This window comes from Kogia breviceps, chromosome 3, assembly GCF_026419965.1.
Source record: "Kogia breviceps isolate mKogBre1 chromosome 3, mKogBre1 haplotype 1, whole genome shotgun sequence".
NCBI lineage: Eukaryota > Metazoa > Chordata > Mammalia > Artiodactyla > Physeteridae > Kogia > Kogia breviceps.
In genome coordinates, this window is record NC_081312.1 from 154,780,953 (window position 1) to 154,807,412 (window position 26,460).

A 26,460-nucleotide genomic window follows, 5' to 3' on the forward strand; every position below is an offset into this window, starting at 1 on the left:
AGGTGAATGGGACCAAGAGGAAAAAACACCAGCAGGAGGAGGTGGCCGAGCCAGAGCTGTGAACAGGGCTGTCCGGGATGCTAGACCAGAGTCAGCCAGAGGTAAAGCAAACATCCCTCATTTCCCTTCTCAAGCGCCTGGCAGACATCACGAATCAAACACCACACCCTTTCCCAGGGACCCCACCATCACAATCCTCCCTAGAGTGAATAGGCAAAACGAAACATCATTGCTACCCCAGGCCTAGAGGAAAGACCTCACAGGAGGGAGAGTTCCATGCTTTGGACATGCCAAGTCCATGGTCATGTCAGCCTCATCTGTGTTACGCCTACACTAGAGTCTTGGAGTCTGCACACTGGGAGTTAAATTTCAACTCTGCCACTCACAGCCGGCCCTTCCCGATCTGTGAGATCAGGGTACATCACGGGGGCACGTGAGAGTGCCCTGCTGTTCGTGCCCCTGGGATATGTTGAAAGAGGGTCAGTTGTCCCTTTTCTCGTATCCATCATTCCCCCTCTGGAGGCTCCCTCATCTGACCTCAGTCCAAATACAGAGCTCACGGAACATCCTTATCATGTCCCTCTCTTAATGATTATTAAGCCTGCTATGATCTACCCAGACACGGCTTAGCAGGGGCATCCCACAAGGGCCGAGATGGAAAAACTGAGACTCCTCACATCTAGTCTCAGAACAGGAGACCCCCAGGTGATGGCGTGGGTGTGTGCAGATTATAAAAGAGGGCACGGCACGAAATCTCCAGGGCCCGTGGGAGGAAGGGGGCCTCTTGGAGAGTCAGCCTGGGACTGAGAAGTCCTGCGGGGGCCACATGAGGAGGTCTCTGTTGTTGCCAGCAGGGTCCTGAGTCTCCTTCCCTATCCTGAGTAATCCTGGCCCTGGGATGCCAAGACTGGATTCCCCTGGCTCATGGCACCTTCTCCAAAGGCCCTCATATAGGTAGATGCTTTGTTACCGGCCAATCCTCTGGGGAGTTCAAGCGTGTCTGAAGTTGGCTGCCATCGATAGAATGACTCGTATTTAACTCAGCAGGAATTAACACGTACAGGCGTCTGGAAAACCCCACAGGCTGACGTTCCCCAGGGGCGTAAACACAGGCCTACTCTCGCTTTAGCAAAGAACTCAAACAAACTGCTTTCCCCGGTTCCCTTCCAAGGATCCTGCTGTCTCCCATTCAAATGTGTGCAAGAAAGGCTCGCGGTTTTGTCGTCTTGTTGCTTTTCATACGTAAGATTGTGGAGCCCGGGAGAGGGTAAGCAATTTTCCCGTGATCGCACCATCAGTTGGTAGCCCAGCCAAGACTGGGTTCTGGCCCCCTGACTCCCAGGCACCATGCTCTCTCTTGGTTTGACAATTTCCCCAACCTGGCTCTGGTTCCTGACCATCTGTTCGAAAAGCTGAAGAGTGAGGTGTCCTGTGCGGTGGCAGATGGAAATCAGTCAAGGCACAGAAACCAAATGGCACCACACTGTGGGAAGGGACACTATCAAACAAGTCAGGAAGAAAAAAACCAAACCGTTCGCCAAGCAACTGCGCTCCCTTCTGCAGAAACTGAGCCCCTTGTAATGGCCATCGCGGCTGAGCAGGTGACTGCTTTAAACGTGGTGTTGACTCTGCTAATGTTGCGCCAGAGCTTTCTGCTCTGGATTTGTCCACAATCTCTTCTGTCCCTCCTGTGGAAAACTGAGGATAGAGACAGGGGCTTGTGCAAACAATCACCACGAGAACCGGTCAGCGGGAGCTTCAAGGGAGCTTGTGATACCCACGCCAAGGGGAACTTGGCCCCCGTTTCAGAGACCTGATGGCTGGCACAGGCTGGGTTTGGCTTGGAAAGGGACAGAGCTGCGCCTGCACACACGAGAAGACCGTCAAAACAGCGTGAGGCCATTACAAACATCGATCACCCTCACTTCCTGCAAGGGCTCGGAGGTGGAGGCCCCAAGGGTCGGGCAGCAGGGAGCCGCATATACTCAGCCAGGCAGCATGTCTTGAGAGCCTGCGGGGAGCCAGGCCCGGGCTCGGCTTTGGGACTGAAGGGAAACACCTTTATCGAGGACCTCCTTGGAGCCAGGTGGCTGAGTGTAAGGAGCATCAAGTTTTCAGCCGTGTCTGGGAGTATCTGTCAAAGCCCACTGGATGCTTCTTCAGGGGCTAACAAACCCACCAAATATCTGAGACAGGGAAGATTTGGATAAGTTGGTAGACTTTCGTTTATTTTCAACTTGAGGATGAAATACCATCCAATCACTGGACCAGAGTCTCAAGCTGCAACAACCAGGAGGAAAGGGAAACCAGCTATGTCACTCTTCTTGTGCCCAATAATAGACATCGGTCTTCCAACATGGTGGTCTCTAGAAAGTTCGAGAGCTATCGGGACCTCCTGACTTGTAGCCCTTCTAATCCCACCTGGGGACTTCCAGCAGAGGCCCCTTCAGGGGACCCCGGAGCTGTACCTCGAGTGAGTTCTCTGCCTCCTCTCAGCCCCAACTCTGTTCCATGACCCACGGGCATGTCCGAGGGAGCCCATGAGAGGAAATTCCATGGAAAGAAGGGAGACCCAAGGGATGTAAGTGTCCCTCTTCTCCCCACAAGCTCTCATCCTCACTCCCGCCCACTTCCCCATCTCACACTTTGATTAAGTGGCACCCCGGTCAACCTGTCTTCTTGGATAAAACCTGTTAACTTAATTTCTTAAAGACCTCTTGAATCGGTCTCCCTATTTTGGGGCCCTGTTATTTCCACCTGGTTGGTGGAAAAAGCCTCCAAGTGGGGCTCCCTACCGTTATCGACCTGCTCCCATCCAAGCCACGTGGCTGCCACAGCCGTCTTTCTAAAATGCAAATGTGCCCATGGCTTTCTCCAGCTCCAAATCTTTCCATGGCTCTCAGTTGTTTATGGGTCGTAACTTGCTAGCATGACCCTTTATAAACTGGCCTCTGCTCCCCTTTCTGGTCACTCAAAGCACTAGTCAATGAAACCACTAGGAATAAAATAGAAACCAAACTTCCTGAATACAATAAGCCAGGGAAGAATATGGTCTTCCGTGCTCTGGCCACCTCCATCCTCACATCACAAAGTCAATGGCTGTTTCCCTGTGACAGGATGCGCTCCAAGGGGCCAGGGGATCAGTGAAGTTCATCTCTAAGTTCTGAGCAACTAGCACAGAGCCCAGGGCACAGCAGGCATCCACTACATGTTGGCTGAACAGAACTCTGGAAATTGAACAGGTCCTTGCCGACAGCTGCCTTCTTGAAGGTTTCACATCCTTATAATGAAGACCTAATTTAACTTTTCTTTTTTGGCCTCACCGTGTGGCTTGCAGGATCTTAGTTTCCTGACCAGGGATTGAACCTGGGCCGTAGCAGTGAAAGCACCGAGTCCTAACCACTGGACCACCAGGGAATTCCCTAATTTAACTATTTTGAAGCACCTCTTATATTCCAAACTCCATATCAGATACTTTCACATCATTAGCTTATTTGAACTTCACTGCAACCTTGTAAGCTAGGTAATAATAACAATAAAATGGTCATATCCAACATTCATTGAGCATTACCAGTGCCAACTATTGTCCTAAGTGTTCCCATGTTTTAATTCATTTACCGTGTGCAACAACCCAATGGGTTAAGTACTACTGTAATCTCCACTCTATGGATGGGAAAACTGAAGCTTGCAAAAGGGTGAGGGACTTGACCAAAGTTCCCTAGTTTTCAAGTCCCTGTGAATCAAATCCAGAGCCATCAGCCTCTATAGCCTATGCCTTTAGTGACAATTATCATCCCATTTTACAGATGAGGAAACCGAGGCTCAGAAAGTTTAGGGAGTTGTTTAGGGTCACATGGCTGGTAAGTGGCCTAGCCAGGCCACCTGACTCCATATCCCTTGCTGAGATCCACCACCATTCCCTCTATCTGGTGATCAGAACTGAGGTTTGAGTAGACTGAGGAAAGAACTTTGACCAGTTGAAAATCAGGTTCCTAAGATAAAAAGACCCCAGGAGAACATGAGAATCTATGAATACAAAGCATGCACTGTTCCACCAGCCCTTGGGAAATTTATGCAAGCTAGAGGAAGAAGGACTTGGGTTCTGCATGAATATTTTTGGCAGTTGGGGAGACATGTGACTCATGGTATTTATAAGGAACAGGCTGCCCACTTTCCTCCAACTAGTCTGGGTAACAGCACTACCACGGAATACCACTGCCCAAGAGAATTCCAGGTTAAATAAAAGAAAATCAATCAGGAAGAAGAAACACATACACACATGCAGAAGAAAAGGTGGCATGTTTTTGCACAGCTCCAAAGATGTCTGGAAAGGTCCAGAGCAGGAGCTGAGACTTTAGGGGAGAATGAAGGATGAATAATGAGCAAGAGGGACTTCCCTGGCAGTCCAGTGGTTAAGACTCCGTGCTTCTAATGCAGGGGACATGGGTTCAATCCCTGGTCGGGGAACTAAGATGCTGCAAGCTGCATGGTGTGGCCAAAAAAACAAACAAACAAACAAACAAAAATGAACAAGAGAAAGGCTTGATTAAGCTTCCCTCTCCCACCCTCATCATGCTCTGCAGTTTGGGATGCCCTCAATCCAACTCTCAGGCTACCTGCAGAAGCCCAGGGGTCCCAGACTTGCCTTTGAATCCTGACCCTGCTCTAATGTGACCAAGTTGACCAAGTCATTCAACTTGACTGAGCCTCAGTCTCCTCATCTGCAAAATAGGATAATCGAGACCCTATACCTCAGGGATTGTTGTGAGGCTCAGTGAATAATGTAAAAGAAGTGTCTTGCACAGGCCTAGTGCATAGTAAGCGCTCAATAAATATTCATTTATTCTCCGCCCCTCCCTCTGTGTCAGAGGAGATACTTTTCTCTCCCCCATAAAATAATAAAATAGGCTGAAAAAATCTAGCCAATAATTCAATGCCCCAATTTCTTGTCATGAATGCTATAGAGCAATAAGGAGGGAACGTACAGGGTGTGTTTCAATAGCCTTGGTGAATATAAATTTGAGGAGTCACACCAGGGCTCCCATTCCAGGTCACATCCTGTCATGAGCAAGACATAAACGGGTATGGCAAAGATCCCAGGTGAAAAGCGATTTCTGAATTGCAGCCACTGGCCTCCTGAACAAAGCAATCATAGGCAAGCTGAACCCAGCAAGACATCTGGGACCATCCTTAAGAGTGACCATCACTCCAGATGGTACCCAACCTCACCAGGAGTGGAATCAACTTCCTGGCTTACCAGGCTGCAGAGTTCAAATCCTGTGCTGCTCCATGGCTTCCTGAGATCCTAACCATACAGTGACAGCCATGGCATCTATGCAAGAGGGGAAATGGGCGAGGACACTTTAAGGATTATATAATCCTCTGTTTTTAAAAATAGGAGTGCGTATTTTTGGAAAGAACTGGCTGGTTGAGTTGTAGAGTAGCCTTTCTGGATAGCCTGTGGAAACTCAGAAAATGGCTTTCTCTCTGGGTCTCTAGAAAGATGTGCCACCCAGTGTCACCAAAGAGGAATGAAGATGTCCACGTGGGGTTGAACTATTAGAGAAAGGCATTTTAAATTGGGACCAGGAAGACATAGGATGATCCTTTATAAGCTCTGGACTGGCTCTGGAATTCACACTAAGGAGTGGAGTTTGGAAGCCATCCTCTGGTGAATCTCTGCAGGCAACAATCTTCACCAGCCACTGTGAAGCCCTCAGAGGCATACAACTGATCCAGAATGATAAAGGCCTGGCGATTGCTCCCACTCCCCACTTTCTGTTCCCATGTTAGACATTACTAATCAATCCCAGCTCTCCTTCTCTCTGAGCCCCTGACCCAGTCCTGTCACACAACTCTTCCAGAAACCACCAGAACTCACTAAGAGGTGGCATGAGGTGACACTGCTTCACTCTCTCTGCAATAGCTAGTGAGCTGCATACTGGCTTCCATTTGGATCCCTGCTGTATGTATGGGCTGACCTGCGGACATAGCTGAGAAATTCTGACGTCAGGGAGATGCTCCCCCCAGCTTACAGGTCAGGGTTTCTGTTGTGATACAAACACAGCAGGTGGTAGCATAGAAACATGCATATTTGTCTGGGGGTCAAATAATAAGTACTTTCAAGTATAAAGCACTTTGCCAATTAAAACCATCCACGTAGTAAGATAGATAACCAACAAGGACCAACTGTATAGCACAGGGAACTCTACTCAGTATTCTGTGATAACCTACATGAGAAAAGAATCTAAAAAAGAAAGAATATATATATATATAACTGAATCACTGCTGTACACTTGAAACTAACACAATATCGTAAATCAACTATACTCCAATAAAATTTAAAAATAAAAACAAAAACAAACAAACAAACAAAACCATCCACAAACACTCTGATTCGCCCCTCCTTGGGCCCAGGGTAAGTCTGGGCTTTCCTGCCCCCTGTGAAGTTAGCCATGTGAGTTCTTTTGGCCAATCATATGTGAGCAGAAGTGACATACATCACACATGTGAAGTTTTAGGAACCAGTGTGTGGTCACCATCTTCCCTTCCCTCCGCCTGGTGGTTGTTGAAGCCCGTGTTGAGACAGAGCTTCTACCGGCTTGGGGCCCTGGGTGACAACAACAGGCAGTCAGTCCCTCCTTGCTGAAATTCATAGACTCTACTCAGAATATTTCCCAAGAGGTGGGGCATGTAAGCAAGTCATAGATCTCACTGAAAAATTAAACATTATCTGCAAATTGACCCTGAAACACCAAAATTATTCCCAAGATGACCCAACACAACTGTTTATAAGAATAAAGTCAGAATTTACCACCACGGGGACTTCCCAGGTGGCGCAGTGGTTAAGACTCCGCGCTCCCAATGCAGGGGGCCTGGGTTCGCTCCTCGGTCAGGGAACTAGATTCCCACATTCATGCCACAACTGAGAGTTTGCATGCTGCAACTAAGGAGCCCAAGAGCCACAACTAAGAAGCCTGTGAGCCGCAACTAAGGAGCCCGCCTGCCGCAACTAAGACCCGGAGCAACCAAATAAATAAATAAATATTAAAAACAATAATAGTAATAAGCTCTGTCTTTAAAAAACGAGTTCACCACCACAACCTCTTAAATTAAAAACCTCACTCATCTTTGCAACTGTCACCCAAATCCTCCTATCCAGCCACACCTAACCCCTGAATGTTCCCATAATGCTCTCTGCCTCTGCTCACACGTGATTTATGGAAATCCTATTTTCCTGTAAGCAATATCCAATTCTTTAAACCAGTTTCCCTCCACTTCTTCTCTCTCAAATGGCAGATACTACATGCTCCTGGGCAGCCTGCCCCCTGGCCTTCCACATCCCCAGTTCCAAGCTACATATAATCATAATAATTACACTAGCTAATGCATCGTAATTTTAGCTCTTCCTCCTTTTACATGGCTTTCAATTTATGTCTCTGCATAAACAGGCTTATTGTAAACCCTTTACTGTCAGCCAGCTCCATTCTTTTCTGGAAGTAGGCAGAGTATATATTACCAACATTAAAATATCATCATAGATTTCTCCTTACTCTCTTCAGTCATATAAATAATATGTGGTGAAGTCAAGGGGAGGGGAGGCCATCTCTTTCGCTTGCTTTGTAATTCCTCTCCTGGAGTCGGGGTGTGTGGCAGGTTCCTAATCACAAGTATTAATTGGTCACTCTTCTGTGCTTGGGGCTGGTCAGATACAGGACACGATATTCTCCCCCAATTCACCCCGTCTCCTCTCCCAACGCCCTGTCCCAAGACCCATGCCCTCCTTTCCTCACACAAACAGAATGAGAAGAGTTTAAACCTGGTGGATGGGGCCAGGTTAGAGCACTGGAGGACGTCTCAGCATTGGCTGCAGTGGAGGCTGTGAAGGAGTCTGGAAAGGACATTCTGAGATCTGGAGTGACCGGGGAAGGCATCCCAGAGGAGTTGTGGCTTGAACTGGACTGGGAGGCCTGGTTTCTCTGTGGGGCGGTGGGAGGGCTGGCCCAGGTAAAGCAGAAACCAGATTAGGAGGAGGGAGGCAGTCACACCATGACAGTGGGCATGGACTTCAGCCTCCTCCAGGGAGCCTCTGGAGAACGAGGCAGAAAGGGGTTCAAGGAAATATCCAAACAACTCTCCTGCCTCCCTGAAGACTTCTGTGGCTTCAGAGCTTTCCCCTCCCAGGAGAACGAACGGTGAGGGCTATCTGGCCTACCTTGCCTCACCACCATTGAAGGGTGATACGGAGAAGGGAAGCATTCAGGGTTAAAGGTTCCTGCTGAGATGGGAAAGTATGGCAGGATTCTTTCACTCTCTCTCTCCTGCCAGCTAGACCAGATCAATTCTTCAGGACGAGCATATGCATACTTTGTACCAAAATCCACATACAGCCATCACACTTAAAAAAAAAAAAAAATAGCACTGACTTTTCACTGCAAAATAGCATTGCAAAAGACTTGCTTTACAGGGGACTTCCCTGGCAGTCCAGTGGTTAAAACTGAGATTCCACTGCAGGAGGCACGTGTTTGATCCCTGGTTAGGGAACTAAGATCCCACGTGTCATGTGGCCACCACCCCCCGCCAAAAAAAAAAAGAAAAAGAATGGAATATAAATGGAATAGACTTGCTTTAGCAAGTCACATCCTCTCTTAACTCACTTGAATTTTAAGCATAAATTTCAATCTGGAAGAATATTGGAAAGAGGGCACCGGTGATGGACTCATCCCAGGAAAAGTATTTATTCTTGCCTTTCCTTGGCCAAGGAAAGCTTCTATGCTGGAAAAAGCACCTCACTCTCCACTGAGCTGTATGGCAAAGATTATAAATAGAAATAAAGAAGTCATTCTGACATGTTTATCATTTTTCCTTTAACTGCTGGAGCTCCCAGAGCAGAAAAGATCTGGAATTTTTCCCCTCCTTTTGGAAAAAAAATCATATTTCTTGAGGTTTCTAAGTTATAGCTCACTAATAAAACATGGTCTTTTACTTTCAAAACAGGACAGACTCAGTTGCTTTAATTGAAGAATATATAACTCCTCATTTTTATAGCTAAAGAGGAGGAAGGAAGGAAGGCAGGAAGGAAGGAAGGAAGGCAGGAAGGAAGGAAGGAGGGAAGGAAGGAAGGAAGGCGGGAAGGAAGGAAGGAAGGAGGGAAGGAAGGAAGGAAGGATGGAAGGAAGGAAGGATAGAAGGAAGGAAGGAGGGAAGGAAGGAAGGAGGGAGGGAAGGAAGGAGGGAGGGAGGGAAGGAAGGAAAGAAGGAGGGAAGGAATGAGGGAAGAAAGGAGGGAAAGAAGGAGGGGAGGAAGAAGGGGAGGAAGGGAGGGAGGGAGGCGGGAGGGAGGGAAAAGAAGGGAAAGAAGGCTCGTTGAGTCTCTCCTCCATTTCCAGGCACTGTACTGTGCATTTTCCATGTACCTGATTTCATCCTCATCACCAAACTATCTGGAAAGTACTCGTGGCCTTATTTTTATGATCAAAGAATTTGAGGTACAATGTTTCCCCATGTTTCTTTCCCAAGATTACACAACTAGATAAGGGCAGAGCAAGAAGGAGGAGCAACCTCCTTGACATGTAGTCTAAATTCTAACGTCTGGCGTATTCATGAGTTCTTCAAGGCCAGGCTCAGTCAGCAGCATTCTTGGCTGGCTTGAAGATGTTGTCTTTACCCGAACTCCCAGCTCAGGGATGAGGAGCTATCAAGTTGTCCAGGAGACGATGGCCTACAGCAGAGCGAAGTGATCAGCTCTGTCCATCCCTGAGCTCCTCTGGCTATCCCCACAGCCCTGGGAGATGGACCAGGCAGACATATCATTCCCACTTTACAAATGAAGAAACTGAGTTGCAGAGAGGCTGGGGCGGGGGTGTTGCCCACAGCCACGAAGTTAGTGAGTGGCAGAGGTTGGATAAGAACCCAGCTCTCTCAACATCTGCCCACATCAGTGCTACACATGAGCCTATGGGTGGTGGATTTTCCCTTCCATGGGGCAGGAGAGGGTAGACCAGATACCCCTAACCATTCTCCAGGGAGAGGAAAGCTCTGAAGCCACAGAAGTCTCGAGGGAGGCAGAAGAGTTATCTGGATATTTCCTTGAACCCCTTTCTGCCTCATTCTCCTAAACAAGTGAATTGCTACTATAATCTCATTGGAAAGACCCTCTCAGGGCTCAGGGAGAGGAGTAGGGGAACGGTCCACTTGCACTGACCACCTGTCAGTTATCAAAGGAAGGGTATAAAGCAGACCTCACCACTCACCCTGCCTCTCATGTAGGTTATCACCTATGGCCCTTGGTTCAGACCCATGAGTATGCATATGGGGAGAAGGAAACAGAAAATCAATGCCATTGCCTTTGCCTATCCCCCACCCATAGTCTAGAATTCTTCCACCAGAGTTGCCTTTTTTCCCCCATGCAAATTACTGTCATTCTCTTTAAAACCTCTGTATAATGTCTGAGCAAGATCATGCACCGAACATCTACCCTGAGAATCCACAGGACTGAGGGCCCTGGAGGCTGAACGCACGCAACGAGTAGAACACAGACATGTACTATAAGCACCCAAAAGAAGGGGCTGACAATCAGAGATTGTACCTGCTAAGGAGGCTGGGCCAAACCAAAAGCAGGATACAGAAATCTGGTCCCTTAGGGCAGGAGCCCCCCTGCAGAGAGAAGTTGCCCTGGTGGAGGCTGCCCCCGCACCATGGAATGCCTCCCATTCCATGCGGCCTGTGAGTCACCGGACACACCCCATACCCAATGAGAGGTGCGGGCAAAGCACAGCTCACTGCTATTCAGGCCTAGATAAACCTCTCATTGTTAAAATGAGTGAAAAACAAGACAAATTTAAAAGGATCCTATGAAAAAACTCTGCCAACATAAAAGAAGATGAATATCTCACCAGAGGCCAGACACAAGGATAAGCTTAACAACGCGTCTAATTCACAACCTCAACAAATTTTAAGAACACATGGGGGACTTTCCTGGTAGCACAGTGGTTAAGAATTGACCTGCCAATGCAGGGGATGTGGGTACGAGCCCTGGTCCGGGAAGATCCCACATGGTGCTGAGCAACTAAGCCCATGTGCCACAACTACTGAGCCCACATGCTGCAACTACTGAAGCTCACGCGCCTAGAGCCTGTGCTCTGCAACAAGAGAAGCTACTGCAATGAGAAATCTGCGTACTACAACGGAGACCCAACACAGCCAAAAAAAAAAAGAAACGCATGGACTTCATGAAACAAAAAACCCAAGGTAAGGTGGTAAGGCGAGCAAAAGCAAGGCAGCTACTGAAACAGAGGTAAAAGGGGGACCCTGTAAGGTTATAAGGAAACTGAAAATGCAATGGTAGAATTTAAATCTGCATTGGGAGGGGAAAATCATAGAATTAACACTGAAAAAAATAATGATTTGGAGGAAGTATTAGATGGCGCTCTCAGAACCATGCATTTCTCCAGGTCTGTGCCTTTTGGGTTTTTTGGGGTTTGGGGTTGTTTGTTTTTTTTTTTTTTGGTCACGTGGCATGCGGAATCTTCCCTGACCAGGGATCGAACCCACAGCCCCTGCAGTGGAACCGCTGAGTCTTAACCACTGGACCGCCAGGGAAGTCGCTCCAGGTCTGTGCCTTTGCCATGCCGTTCCCTCAGGCTCAGGTACCCTTCCCATCTTCACAAGCCCAAAGCTGATCCTTTGAGGTCCAACCAAAGGGCCTCAGTGGGTGAGGACATCTTCTAAGGCACCCGTATGTTCTGCCTTGAAGTAAGAGGTGGTGACCTTGAGCAGGTTTTGAAGGATGAACAAGAGATTGTCAGGGACATATGGAACTTGAAGAGGACCTTTACAGGCAAAGGACTTAGGGAGGGTGGGAGGGAGGGGATATGGGGATATATGTATACGTATAGCTGATTCACTTTGTTATACAGCAGAAACTAACACAACACTGTAAAGCAATTATACTCCAATACAGATGTTAATAAATAAAGGCAAAGGACTAAATGACCAGAGATTATGTTGAGGGCCAGTGTGCTGCCCTGGCTGGAGCCTAGAGGGAACTGCGGGAAGCGGGCAGGGTTGGCGACAGCGGCCAAGCCCTGAGCTGCTCTGACCGCCATGCCGGAGCCAGTGGGCTTTACGGTGCTAGGGACAAGAGGCAGAGTCTCAGCTCTGATCAGAAAACCTTTCCTGCTGCCAGGTAAGAAGCCAGGTCCTAGAGATACTCCAGCAAATGAAACACACCCTCCCCTCCTTGAGAAGCCAGGAGACTAGTGGGGTTTAAGTGAGAGAGAAAACGATCAGACTGGCCTTTGAGAAAGATATTTGTAATTCATATTTGTAAGATAGCAAAATTATTCTGAAACGCAGACTTCAGAACGCTGGCTTTGAAATCACCTGCCCAAGTTCAGATCCAGATTGGGGGCCCCTTGCTGTCTGACCTTGGGCAAGTTACTTCACCTTTCTGGTGCCTCTGGCGCCTACTCTTAAAACAGTATACTGTTCCTATCACAAATGATGTTAGAGTGGCTAACGCTTACAGAACACTCACGACGTGCCAACCGCTGTCCTAAGAACATCTGCGTTCACCCATTCAGTCTTTTTTTTTTTTTTTTTTTTTTTTTTGCGGTGCGCGGGCCTCTCACTGTTGTGGCCTCTCCCGTTGCGGAGCACAGGCTCCGGATGCGCAGGCCTAGCGGCCATGGCTCACGGGCTTAGTTGCACCGCGGCATGTGGGATCTTCCTGGACCAGGGCACGAACCCGTGTCTCCTACATCGGCAGGCGGATTCTCAACCACTGCGCCACCAGGGAAGCCCTTCACCCATTCAGTCTTGACGACCACCTTCTGAAGGAAGTGCTGAATTGCTCCCACTTTATTAACCCCTCTGGACCTAGAAGTGACCTGCTTCTGGCCACAGAAGGGTCAAGTAACTTGCTCAAAGTCAAGTGGGGATGGGTATTATCGGCTCTCATTTTTATTCTTCATAGTCCACTTCTATTTCCAAGAGACAAAAGCATTCATAAAATTACAACACATCATGCGCTGTAAAGGGAAAAACAAGTAGGGATGTAAAACAGCGAATTTCTTTTCAAGCCCGTCCTCCTCGATTTCAGCTTGGCTCTGGTGTAAGCTTCTCTGAGCTCAACTCTGTCTTGTATGAGCTGTTTTGGGCCTCTGCCCCATCCCTTTTCACGACAGGGCATGTTAACCTTTCAAGATAAAGTGCACGTGATTATCCCCTGGCCTAAGCTAAGTGTTTGTTAACTGCACGATTCATTTCAGTGTTTTCTCAGCCTAATAAATTAGACCCAGCAATTTGCTATCCGGCTGCATTAAACAAAACTTGACCTAATGTTTTTTATGAGTATGGTTTACCGTAAAGCTGATTAGTCTGATAAGGGAGCCAAGTCCGCCTGTGGAAAACTATGAGAATTCTCAAAACACAACTTGAAAATATCAAATGTCCCTAGAAATAACTACAATAACTGAGGACACAAGCAAGTCCCCTTCTCTGAGTATTTTTCCTATGCTCTGGGCTTTGCACTTCACGTGCCTTACCCTGCATAATCCTCACAACAAGCCCACAAGCAGGCATCACTAAGTTCACTACACAGGTGAGAAAACTGAGGTTCAGTAAGGAAAGGTAACTCACCCATGGCCATGCACCTGACTAGTGGCAGAGCTAGGAGTTGAATCTGAGTCTCCAACTATCTACAAAAGTAATGTTCTTTTATACCAGCTTGGAATACTAGCACGGGGGTGGTAAGAGGAAAAAAATGACCTTGAAACCTTGAATCAAAATTAGCCTCAGATGGGCCTGAAGAGAAAAGCGTCTAAGTGGTTCCCAGAACTGGCCACCCATGTAATCGTAACACTGCTGAACAACATACACTCGTAAGGGGTTTGCCAAAGTTGGCCACAAACAACCTGTGTTAAAACGGAGGATGTGGAATCAAAGTGAAAGCCATGCCGACTGTGAGCCCTCAAGCACGATGACATGAATTCTCTGGCACTCAAAGCAGCTGGACAAATTATGCCAGAGAGATCAAGGTGTCTGTGGGCTGTGTTTAAATCAGGCTCCCGGAGAGTGTGATATAGGATGAGACACTCTTCACTGTCGGTTGAGCAAGGTTGCCTCTGGCGTGACTCAAGTGTTCATGTCAGTACTACACTCGACCATGTCCAGGAGAGACTAGAGCCAATGCCACTGATCTAGCCCTCCAGGGCTGTGCTCTTGGATTCCTGCCGGATATCAATCACACTGGGCGAAACAACACACTCAGAAGGAATTAGAGCACTTGCATTCTCCATGACATGGGGAAGCAGGCAACAGGCTCTCACTCAGGGTGAGACAACTTATCCTCCAAAGGCCAACTCATAAGTCTTCTCCTTACCTGAGCTCCCCAGACTTGATTAGTTCCTACCTGCTTTGGGCTTCTAAACCACCTAACATATTCTTTTTTTTTTTTTTTTTTTTTTTGCGGTACGCGGGCCTCTCACTGTCGTGGCCTCTCCCGTTGCAGAGCACAGGCTCCGGACGCGCAGGCTCAGCGGCCATGGCTCACGGGCCCAGCCGCTCCGCGGCATGTGGGATCTTCCCGGACCGGGGCACAAACCCGCGTCCCCTGCATCGGCAGGCGGACTCTCAACTACTGCGCCACCAGGGAAGCCCCCATATTCTTTTATTAAAGGATTTTTCATGTTGAATTGGAATATCTGTTTACTTTTCTGTCTCCCTTCCCCACTAGAGAGTATATAAGCCAGTTAAAGGAAGAGATTTTAATCCTAGTATCCTGGTGCCCACTGCAGGGCCTAGCATGTAATTAGTGTTAAAACAGCTCTAACAAATCGATAACAAAGATGGTGTCTGGGTGATGGGTAGGCTGATGGATAGATAGGTGAATGGGTAGATGGGGGGTTGAGTAGGCAGACGGATGGGGGAAGTATAATCAAATAGACTGTTGGAGAGGTGGCCAGATGGACAGAAGGCCAGACGGATGGGTGGGTGTACGGGTGGATGGACGGATGGATGGGTGGATAGACGGACGGACTGGTGAGTGATTTGGTAGATGGAGAGACTAATGGATGGGTAGATGAATGGGCAAGGAAAGTAGGTGGATGAACAAGGAACAGACAAGTTCTCAAGAAGCCAAGTCACTGAACCATTTTAAGAACAAGTTCAAAGAACATACCCGATTCAAAAAAATAGTAAACTGCTTTTCAGGGGAGTCCAAAACGAATCTTACCCAAATCAAAAGGTAAAACAGTTGTAAGCTCTATTTGTGAGACTCCTTTTGCATTATAAGACACTAAAGGTGGTCTCAGCAAAGTCACCATGCTGTACTTCCATATCACTATTAAGAAAGAACTCAAGTTATCAATTGTGGTAGGCAGGATTCTACGATTCCCCCACCAAGATTCCCAGCACCTGCTCGCGGTTATTTAGTCAAACACTAACATACGTGCTGCTGTGAAAGGATTTTGCAGATGAGATTAAGGTCCCAGATCAGTTGATCACTTCTTTAAAGCTGCCCTGAACACGTCCACCCCACAATCCAAACCTCTCACAAAAACTTGTGGTACTTTGTGTTTCTGATGGTCACTTAGTGATCATCAATTCACTTCCATGGGCTATTTCTTGTGTCGTAAACTGAGGCTCTTCTATTTTAAACAAACGCACCAGAACTTAGACATCCAGATGGTCATTATCTCATCCCACACACCCTCCGAAGGGACTGGGTACTTAGGCTAACATCACTCTTCGGGGAGTGGCCTTTGAAGGCTGCAGCACATTCTCGACACTTCTTAAAGCTGGCAAATTTTTATTCTTTTTAGGATTCAAGTCCTGGAAATGGCCAGACATCATTTGAAAAGAGAAGTGGAAAGTAAATATGATCAAACAGTACACTATTGTGCAAAATGGGTGCCATAACTCTAGAGCTTAGACGTGAATTCTCTTCCGGGGCTTACAGTCTAGTTTAGAGAGCAGTTCCAAAGAGCTTCAAACTCTCCCAAGCCACTGTCTAAGGGAGCAGATGTACTTAATTTTACCACTGCCCTTTCTCATATCCCCTGGGCTAGGTATAGGAAAAAGATGGAGCTCCATAAAATATGTAGTGAATAAATGATCAAGCGGGTAAATTCATGCTATTTGCTCTTTCCTGGTTCCTGGGAGAAAACTCTTCTCTTGGACCGTCCTTCACTGTTGGGGAGATCTCTTTACCCTCTATGAGCACCACAGGCTTGTCTCCAGAAGAATATTTTTCAAACTTGGGGTTCAGAAACCCCTATGCACATCGTCTCGGGGGCTCTACAACGTAAGTACATTCGGGGTCCTCCAGATGAGTACCTCATAATGAAGTGCTGCCCACAATCTCAGCGCCAACCTTTGCACTACCCGGGATCAAGTGATGACCACGCTGATGTCTAGATGCCCTCTAAGAAGTTTTCACGGTAATTAGCATAAGTGGTAGGAGAAGTGAGTCATCACACCACATGTTGGTATGGGCATGCCAATCTCCCCCAAATTGTAGGATCCTGTGAAGGCTGCTAGCAGGTGCACTACTCGGACCTTGACTTTGCCCAGGCCAACATTCGATTGTTCGTTAGCAGTCAGTAAACACACCATGAAGAACATCCATTAACCAGTATTTGACTTTTTTTTCCATGTTAGATATTGATTTCCTTTTACAGAAACCGGCTTAATAAAATAATGGCTTTGTGGCTCCAAATGAGTTCAGTGTTACCACATAGTGGGGGGACAGGGGATGACACAAGGTAACTCCAACCATGATCCTTTATACACAAAACCAAATAAATCAAGACACTAACAAGTGAAATATGAGACATTAGCGATAAAGCTTTTTTCCTATGAAGCCCAGCATCAGAAACGGAGAGGCAGCATATTGAGTTAATGTGGACGATCTGAATTTCATTCATGTTAGAGTTTTGTTTGCATATCATTGGTAAATTTGTTTTAGATTTAGAGTTGTATAAGAACTCTAAGCTGAAGGAATTTATACCTGATGTTACGTTTGTACATATTTAAATAACAAAATAATAAAGGTGATTTAAGTCAACACTGGACATCCTTGAGAATGCTTTTCCTGAAAAGGGGTCTGTGTCTTATTCAAGGAAGAGCAACACTGTCCTGGACTTACCAACCACACCGTAACCAACACAGAGCAGGCGGGCTCAGGGGGGCTGGCAGAGGCGCTCTTTAAACACTTACCTTGGTGCTGGGCAAGGACGCCAGCATGGGGCGAGCCTGGCTCATGAGGCCATCTAAACCCGAAAAGAAGGGCTTCTTGTTTGCATGTCTGCTTTGTAAATATTGTCCTGGGCTGGGCAGGAAGAGGCAGATTTTCAAAACACCCATAATCATCATCTTCTGTATATTCCTTTGCTCTGGACCTGACTCATACAGAATGCAAACAGCTTTTAGCGGCTTTGTCAGGATGAAGCTGACTGGTTTTTCCTGGGGTGATAGGATCTCTCAGCTGATTTTATCAGCATGCCAAGCTTGCTCTTTGGGCTCTTGAGCTATCAGTCTGCCTCTCCTGCTTTCATACAGTTGTGCGAGCTGGGGCAGGACGGGTACTGACACTGAAATTGGGGTTTTCGTACCAGCTGAACGCCTGCAGGGACAAACGTACACTCGCAGGGCAGCAATGATGGCTCAGCCGTGTGACTTGCTCCCGGCATTGGTTCTCCAAGAAACTCAGGCCTGGGCTACCTCCCACTCTAGAGAGGAACTAAAACTTTTCCCGACAACGACAAAAGCAACATCAAAAATCTTTCTACCCGGCCCTTCTGCTTGCTCCATGGCTTAGGTACTAGGACAAGAAATCTGTCTCAGCTTGTTCTCACCAGAGGCAAGATCTTGGTTTTTATCCCAAAAGGAAGATCCGTCTGCTCTCATGTCAGAGTCCTTTCCAGAAGTTTTGAAATGTTCACCTGATGTGAAGAAATCCCAGTCATCCATTAGGAAAGACACAGATGCTTCAAAAGTCTGATCCTGCATGAAAATCTGCCCTCGGATGTCTGGAGAAGCTGGGGAAAGGGGCTGGCATCCTCCTCCAGGTCTCTTAGGGTCCTGGAGAAAATCCCACTCAACATTCTTGTCTACAGGTGGGGAAACTGAGGCTCAGAAGCATCAACCTGTCTCAGGCCACACAGCCACTTGATGTGGAAGCCGAAAATGAAACTTGGGATTCCTACTCCGTATCCCAGAACTCTTGCCATCAAATGACCGTTATGCTCTCAACCCTGTCTCACATGCTCTCTGGTGGTGCAGCAATATCATTTACAAACAGAGCGTCCCCAAAGCACCATTATCTTCAGCAAGACGCAAGTCACAGAGATCAGAGTAATTCAGAGCTGAAAAGAGATCTTGGGGTCCAACGGATTCATTTTCCAGATGGGATCTGTGAGGGCCAAAGGTAGGCACTTCCCCACAACAGAAAATGAGTGAGAAGCAAAGAAGAGACCTGAGCTCAAACAGCAGGCCTCCCCATCCACCCAGCACCGCACATGCATACAGCTTCGCTGTGTGTCTTTGGGCCAGTTGCTTAACTTCTCTAGGCCTCTTTTATCTCATCTAGGCAGTCTGCATAGCACAGACCCAACCTCGTGGAGCTGCTGGGAGACCTAAATGAGGCAAGAAACGCAAATATTGATCATAGTGCCTGGAAGATAGTAGGTATTCAAAAAACCATAACCATCGTTATCACCACCTTCGTTGCCTTGCTTCCCAGCCCAGGGAATTTTCCATTACTATATTTGCTTCTTGCAAGATTCCTTCTGGTTTTGCTTTTGTTTTTTTACATAAAATCCTAAAATTACACCTTCTTGGTTGCACATTTCCTAATCCAATTTGGCCTAAAAGTTTGGGTCAAAATTGAACTGAAGGGACTTCCCTGGTGGCACAGTGGTTAAGAATCCGCCTGCCAATGCAGGGGACACGGGTTCGAGCCCTGGTCCGGGAAGATCCCACATGCCGCAGAGCAACTAAGCCCATGCGCCACAACTACTGAGCCTGCGTTCTAGAGCCCGTGAGCCACAACTACTGAGCCCGAGTGCCACAACTACTGAAGCCCACGTGCCTACAGCCTGTGCTCCGCAGCAAGAGAAGCCTGTGCACCGCAACGAAGAGTAGCCCCTGCTCACCGCAACTAGAGAAAGCCCACACGCAGCAACGAACACCCACCGCAGCCAAAAATAAATAAATAAATTTATTTTTAAAAAATTGACCTGAATACTATTCATACATCTATGGGGAGGATGCCACACCTGCCTGGTCATTTGATAGCTGTGTGAAGTCATCCACCTACGCACTGGGCAAGGGAAGGTATGTGAGGAAATACAGAATGAGCTCTCAGGTCAGGGGCAGTTCACGATAGGGCTCAGGAATTACCCTCTTCTCAGGGCTCTGGGAAATATCAGTGGAGAACAATGGCCTTGAGAAGCCATCCTGCATGGTAAGTCTGTACCCAGTGCAAGTACAAATGGTTTCCTCCTTCCTGCCAGGACCACATAGGCCTCAGAGGCAACCGGAATGTTGGCTCTCGTGGGTGGAAGGCTGGGGAAACTCAACAGAATTTCGTAATTGAGAAGATACAACCCCTTACCCACAAGGCATCGTTCGAGATAAAATCAAGGTGGGAGGGATGGAAACACTCCACTCCAGTCTCCATGATCCTAATCTGTGACCCTAGAATGACCCTTTCTTACTATTTATAGGTTTAGGATTTAAAGGTCTGTTAAAATAGTAACCAACTGAAAGCCAAAATTATTCCCGGGAGAAAAACCTTTACTTGATAGCAGTGAGCGGGTCCAGTGAGGAAACATCCAGAGGGGAAACAGGCAGGACTGGGCCATCTCATGGCCATCTGTGTGAGTTTCTGGAAGAGGCAATGCCTCTGGGCTGATGCAGCCCCAAGAGTACACAGTCTGGCAAGTTGGGAGCACCTCTGTGCCAAGAGAAACGTACCCCTTCCTCGAAGCAGACACAGCCCCCCTACCAGGGCACCCAGCTTCGTGAGCAGAGTGGTGGAGAATTTCAGCTCTCATTGCCCCCCTGTTCCGGCACCTTCGTGCAGTTCACACATCCCAGCAGCTCTGATGGAAGATCCCAGTTCAACCTCACCATTCCTTTACAAAAGCAGGGGTGGATCCATCACTGTACAAATAAGAAAACTCGGGCCTGGAAAAGTGAAGCTGGTGGTCCAAGTTCACACGGCAAGCCAGTGACAGAATCTTGAACCCAGGACCTCTGACCTCAAATCCATCGCTCCCCTGATCACATCACAAGATGGAAGTGTCAACATGCCAGAAACCTTCCAGGACACGAACCCAACCAGTAGATTTATTTCAGTCATTCAAAGATGTGGTAAAAAGCAGCAGGAACTGACCCAGAATTGCAGCAAAGTGATGTCACCACTCTGGCCAGCCCACACCCCACAGTCATTATTTTAAAAGCAATGAGACCATCCATGAAAGCTGACGCTGGAGCCATGCCCCTGTCAACATCCGGGTGTGTGGGCAGGACCTGGAGGAGGTCCTCTGGGGGCTGCATTGCTGACAGGGTGGGTAAGGGCTGGAACCTCAGCTGGCCGAACCTGCCTACCCACACCCGGCTAAAGGCAAGGGCATCAGGAAGGGTGAGCAGGGCTTCCTTCAGGCTCTGGGACCTGCCCTGCAGCAGCTGATGGCTTAAGCCAGCCTTCAGGAAATGCAGCCAAGATCCTGTGTTGCATGGTCCCCTTCCCACCACAGGGTCCCCTACCTCCTGGGTACTCCCACTCCCAGGTGCTGGCCCGTCCTTGTTACTGTACTTGGAGGATGGATGGATGGCCAACACATCCCCAAAAGATTAACTGATGACCCAGGTGCCAGCTGAGATGAATGCAAGTCCCAGGACATGTTTGCACAATTAAGGCTCAGAGAGAAATCACGCGAGGTGTCACCATATAACTACATCCGAGTGCAATATTACTATGGAGGAAGCAATTCTATCCAAGGCAAGTGTCGTGGATTGATTACAAATATGGCCCCATTCCCCCGACCCTTTGCCCTTCTCCCTAGATCCGTGTCCTTTGCAATATGGGTTTGTAGCTTCTCCCATCACAAGGTAGAATCAAAATCTTCTCCCCTTGAACATGAGCTGGCCTTGCTTCAGAATGAAGCAGAAGTGATGGTATGCCATTGAGTTTTGAGATCCAGGCATGCTTTCCCTCAGCCTCTCAGAGCCAGATCAGTCACCTTAGAACACACCCAGGCTAGCCCGCTGGATGATAAGAGATACGTGGTCCAGTGCCCCTTACTCCCTCGGAAAAAAGTCAGCCAACGCCACGCATGTGGGCAAGGACATCCTAGACCAGCCAGCCTCCAGCCGTTCCTCCAGCTGAATCGAGACACAGATGAGCCAGCTGGCTGGCAGGTGCAGTCCGGCCATGGAAGGTCCCGTGCACCAGGCTGAGCTGTTTCCCCATTGGCCCCCAAACCTCTAGACCAACAGCTCCACTTTCTAACAGGTTTTTGGAAAGTTAAAAGGAGAGGTAAACTCAATGTCTTTGCCCCTACACATCTTTTCAACAGGGTCAGAAACAATAGGAACCTTAATTACTTTGCAAATCTTTTTAGAATATGAATCTCTTCTCTAACTTGGATATAAAGTAAGTTTTTTGAAAATATGGTTTGCAAAGACACCCTAAGAGTGTGACTATCACATGTATTCGATGAAAAATAAAGCCTTGGATGAGGAAGAAGTCCGGAAGTACGATGACATTACAGTCAAGGTTTTCCCAGGACTTTAATAAAGAGAAAGACCAGTAGTTTAAAAGGAGTTGCCACCACCAATGTTAACTAGTCCAGCTGTGGGAAGACATGGAAAAGCCAGCTACATTCAATTATTAGTCATTCATTCATTCATTCATTCTATAGAGGTAGCAGGCAGTGACTCTGTCACAACCTACAGTAGGCCCCGAGGCTCTATAAATAAATAAGAGAAAAAAAATAAAAATAAATAAGAGGCGAGCCCCCAGGTAGAGGGGGAGAACGGACATCCAACCATATAACTCACGGGGTCTGTCAGAACAGAGATACTCTGGGCACCCAGAGGATGGTGAGGGGATTTCAGCTGCCTCTTCAACATAGGCTAGGAACAAATTTCCTTACACTATTTGTGCATAAAGCTTTCTATTTCGTGGAAGAGACTGCACCCAGGATGCTGGCATCCCTCTGGACCAGGGCTTCTGTAGCCTGGGTAAGCATGGGCACCCCAGTGAGTGGTCTCTCTTAGGCTTTGACTCCCTGGGACACAGAGATGACCACCCAACCCAAGGAGGAATTATCCAGCTCCTCTCCCCAGGCAGCGCTGCCCAGGGACTGCCCAGATGTAGAGCTTGCACACCGGCTAGCCGCCCAGTGTGCCACCAGACTGATCCTCATGTGGCTAAATTCTTAGAGCAGAACAGCCGGCAGAGCTGGCCGTGTCCCTGCAGAGCTTTGGAGACATAGCCAGGCCTGGTCCACCGAGATGGAATCTCTGAAGTCAGCCCAGATGGTCAGATCAAATGTCTGGCTGAATTCCTGCCACGCTAGCCTTATCACATTTCTGCCATCTTTTACATTGGTAACTGGATCAGCTAAGCTTTCACTGGCAGCACAAACCAATGGATAAAGGAGAGCTTGTTCAAGAAAACTGTGCTTGGATAACAGGTTAGTTGATTGAGGGGAAAACTAAGTTAGAATCTGTCTTTGCACCACGAACTGAAATAAATTCCACGCGGGTCAAGGAGCTTAAAAATTAACCCACAGGACCACCAGAAGACTCTAGAATTGTACACTGATGGAAGAAATCCAGGAGGAAATGATCAACAGATTGGACTACACGAAAAGATTTCACATATTTTACAAAATCACCCAAAAGGAAGACAGGGAGAGAGAACCATCTCTGGACATCCCTCACTCCAAAGCTTCAACTCTTGCCCCATTTGGCTTTGTCCAAACACTCCTGCCATATTGAACTGCTGGTAGCTCCTTTCATGAAACACATCGTCTGATCTCCCTGTGTCCAAAGAGCCCTTCTCTGACTGGTGGACAGATTCTCACTATGTCGTAGGGTTCCAATCAAGCATTAAGACCTCCAGGAATACTGGAGTCCTCTCACTTTTCTGCCCCCTCTGTGCCTTGCACGAACATAGAATGTTCTACTATTCTCCTTTACTCACATGACCACCCCACCTTGAATTGTAAGGTAGGGGCATGAATTATTGTGTTTTGTACGCTCTGTGTCTGGTGTAGAGTGGTTGATTAATAAGTGTTTGCTGAGTAAACTGGCTAAGCAAATGCCATATCTCCTGGTTTTATTGATTCACCTGGCACTGACTCAAAGCTTCAAGGCCCTGGTATCTGTTTCAATAAAAGTCAGACTGATAAAAGCACTGCTGACTTATCACCCATGTAAGTGGGACACAGAGCACACACCAAAATGTGGTAAGAGCACTTCATCCAGAGTACCTCTAGCCTGCTCATTCATTTCCTGGCAGGCTCCTGTGGAGTACAACTTTGGGTTTCAAACTCTCAATCAGAGCTATCCAAGACGAAAAATGGACCCACTGAGGATACACGTTAGTGACACTGAATTTCGCCGCAGATCTTATCCTTTTGCAAAGCACTCTGTGGTCTAAGTGTAATCAGCAAAGAGAAGCTAACCCAAATCTCTGTTGAAAATCCTTGCTAAGGTCTGTTTCAAGGTGTTTTAAAAGTGTGGTAGGGGGGGAAAAAAGCATCTCTTTATGGAAATACTTTCTGGTACAAACTGTGTATAACTGCAATTATAAACTGCAAAATGCAACAGAAGCAATTTCATACCTTACCCTCAGAGATAATCATTAAACACTCCATAGCATTTAAAAGTCATTGATTTTCTGAAAGCAATGAATAACCCCTATTGAAAAGATGCAAGGTTTCTTGCTTGGTCATGACCCTTGGTGTCGTGAATGTGTATCTCCAACCCAAACCTTCTCCAGTCTTCCCAGCATCCACCCAGGTACTCAGCCCCCAAACCTGGGACTTTCCCTAGACACCTCCCTCTCCCTCACCCTATGTCCAAACCACCATCCAGCTCTGTCCACTGTGTCTCCTAAACACCAGCTGGATCCACCTGCAGCTCTCCTTCCACCTCCATCTCACCATCCCTGCGCCCCTTGCCCAGCACTAGAGCCTCCTCTGTGCTCTTCCTGCTTTTGCCAACCACTGCCCACCCCCACACACACCGCCACCCCACCCACAGGAAGTCATCTGAGAGCAGCCAGCGGGCCCTTTTGAAAAACAAGTATCAGACAATGTAACTCCCTTGCTTAAAACCATTGAATGACTCCATCGCATGTAAACGAAGTTCACAGTCTTGAACATGGTTTGAAGGGTGCTGCAACGATCTTCCCCCTACCCCACGCCCCTCCCCTACCTTCTACTCCAGTCTTGCCTTGCCCCTCTCCTTCCCTGCCGCAGGCAGACTGGGCCTCTCTCGGGTCCTATCCCAAGGCCTCCATGCACTCCCGCTGCCTGAGGCATTCCTGCCCCACTCTCGGTCTATCGAAACCTCCACAGCATCCTCCTAGGCTCTGCCTAAATGTTGCTCTTTCAAAGAGACTCTCCTCCCCCCCAACTCCTTGCACTCCCCCCCTCCACCACCCAGCTCCCCAGATGCCCCGACTGTTTTCTCTCCTGGTACCTTTTAACTTCGCTTCGTATCACCAACCATGGTTTGAAATCACATATGCATGTGCATTTCCTTATAGGTTTCTCTAAACAGTGGCCACCTGAGGCTAATGAGCACTTCAAAGACACCTAGTCCCAACGGCGATGCGCTGTAAGTGTAAAATCACACCGTTTTCAAAGACTTGGTATGAATAGAAGACAGTAAACTACCTTGATACTTTCTATATTGATTAGCCATGGAAGTGACAACAGTTGGGATAAAGTTATGTTATTAAAATTAACTTCACCTGTTTCTTTGGACTTTGTGCTGATGGGGCTGCTAGAAAAATTAGAATTCCACATGTGGCTCAACTTACACATTTGTTTTTGGGACAGCACTGCTCTAGACTGCAATCTCCATGAAGGAAGAAGGCCCATTTTGTTCACTGCCGCATCCCCCAGGGCCTAGTATAGCATCTGGAATAGTATGAGCTGATTCCAGTGAATTGCTAAGTGCATGAATAAACTAGTGAATGAATCCAGGTAAGCAAGGAAGAAACTTGTGGTTGAAAAGACAGTCCTATGGATGTAGTTATGGCAAGTCTGTAAACTTGCTCTTACTTTGTGTCAGGTAATAAGAGGGAGAAATTTCTGATTAGGAACTGTTTGGAACAAGGTAGGACCCCCTCTTAAAAGCGAAGTAGAGCTAATAGACCATCAGTGGTTAAACCAGAGAAAAGTCACCAATAGCAGAAAAGAGGAGATAAACTTCTGAGGGGTCTTTGACCCCTGGTTAGACCATTGTTCAAATCCCCCAAGCCAGGAACCCACTTGGCAACAATTTGTCCCCAAAATAAAATGATAAAAGATTATAAAGATAACTTGACAAAAAGCCTTCTGCTCAAATTCATAGGTAACACCTGTGTTCATAAAACTGTAATTAGCACCAATTAAGGATCTGGGGGCACAGGGGCCCAATTACCCTCAGTCTTTGTTTTTTATTCTCATCCACTAATCAATATCGAGCCCAGAATTTCCCCAACACGTGCTCCCCGGCATGTGAGTCTCACCAGGTCCTCTACGGAGAAGTGCTGGGTAGTCCACTCCCCTCCCGGAGATTCACACTGCAGTGGTTTATAAAGGCTTTGAGAAGACCTTTGAGAATAAAAACTGGTCGACTTTTTTGTTTTTAACTGGCGTATAGTTACTTTACAATGTTGTGTTAGTTTCTGCTGTATAGCAAAGTGAATCAGCTATACGTATACATATATCTCCTCTTTTTTGGACTTCTTTCCCATTTAGGTCACCACAGAACATTGAGTAGAGTTCCCTGTGCTATACAGCAGGTTCTCGTTAGTTATCTATTTTATACATAGTAGTGTATGTATGTCAATCCCAATCTCCCAATTCATCCCACGCCCCTTCCCCCCTTGGTATCCATACGTTTCTTCTCTACCTCTGTATCTCTATTTCTGTTCTACAAATAAGTTCATGTGTACTGTTTTTCTAGATTCCACATATAAGCAATATTATATATTTGTTTTTCTCTTTCTGACTTACTTCACTCTGTATGACAATCTCTAGGTCCATCCACGTCACACCAGTCAGAATGGCCATCATCAAAAAATCTGCAGACTCGCGCACTCGGACGGCTGCAGATGTAGGTCCGCCTCGGGCCTGCTGCACGCGACCCTGGCGCGACACTCCGGCGCAGGCGCAACGCGGGGCTCGGGGCGCGCAGGCGCCGCGGGCGTGGGGCCGCGCAGGC

General features: G+C 47.5%; 1 protein-coding gene across 3 annotated transcripts in view; it reads right to left on the minus strand.

Annotated features, from left to right (window-relative positions):
• Positions 1–26,460, minus strand: part of CEMIP (cell migration inducing hyaluronidase 1) — a 165,571-nt gene that overhangs the window by 123,487 nt on the left and 15,624 nt on the right. The gene's annotated exons all lie outside the window — the stretch shown is intronic.